Genomic DNA, 1,224 nt, shown 5'->3' on the forward strand with positions numbered 1-1,224 from the left:
TCTCTGTGTAGCCCTGGCTGTCCTGGCACTCACTTTGTAGACCAGGCTGGCCTCGAACTCAGAAATCCACCTGCCTCTGCCTCCCGAGTGCTGGGACTAAAGGCGTGCGCCACCACGCCCGGCTTTAGCAAACATTTTTAACTATTGTCTTGATATACCTGGAACTGTGGATAAAATAGTGAACAAAAGAGGCGATGTTGTCAATGCTGGGTGAACAAACCCATAGCCTCACACAAGCTAGGTAAGCACTCTACCACAGAGCTATACCCCCATGCCCTTCCTATAGTTTAAAAATTATGACTATACATGCTCCAAAGAAGGCCCACTGAGCACCAAATTTGGCTGCGGAGTCTTGAGAGAAACCACGTTTGATGCCTCTGCCACTCAAGGGTAGCAGCAGGAGTATTAGAAACTCCAGGCCAGACCTACCTGCAAAGTTCAGCGTCAGCCTAGGTTACATTTTAAAAGGGAGTGGGGCCCAGAGAGAAGACTCAGCAGTTAAGAACATCTGTTGTTCTTGCAGAGGACCTAGATTCCGTTCTCAGCATCTATGTGGCTGTTCAGAGCTCTCCCTTCTCCAGTTCTTGGGGATCCAGGACTTTCTTTCAACCTCCAAGGGGCACATGGTGCACATACATACACACAGGCAAAACGTTCGTACACATTAAATCAATAAACCTTTAAACAGTTTCTTTTAAAGGGGGAGGTGGGAAGCTAGAGAGAAGAGTCAGTGGTTACAAGCACTTTCAGCTTGTGTGCTCTTGGTTTGATTTCTGGCACTCATGTTGGATAGCTCATAACCATCTGTAATTCCAGTGCCGGGGCATCTGATGCCCTCCTTTTGCTTTTCCAGGCACCTGCATGAACATGAGTACATATCTATGCTCAGGCACACACATATACACACAAAATTAAATCATTTTTCAAAAAAAGAACACTTCGGGCTGGAGAGATGGCTAAGTGGTTAGAGGCACTGAGTGCTCTTCCAGAAGTCCTGAGTTCAATTCCCAGCAACCACATGGTGGCTCACAACCATCTGTAATAGGATCCAATGCCCTCTTCTGTTGTGTCTGAAGATAGCTACAGTGTACTCATATACATAAAATAAATAAATCTTAAAAAGAGAGAGAGAGCCAGGCGTGGTGGCGCATGCCTTTAATCCCAGCACTTGGGAGGCAGAGGCAGGCGGATTTCTGAGTTCGAGGCCAGCCTGGTCTACAAAGT

The sequence above is a fragment of the Mus caroli genome, chromosome 6 (assembly GCF_900094665.2).
Source record: "Mus caroli chromosome 6, CAROLI_EIJ_v1.1, whole genome shotgun sequence".
NCBI classification, from domain to species: Eukaryota; Metazoa; Chordata; class Mammalia; order Rodentia; family Muridae; genus Mus; species Mus caroli.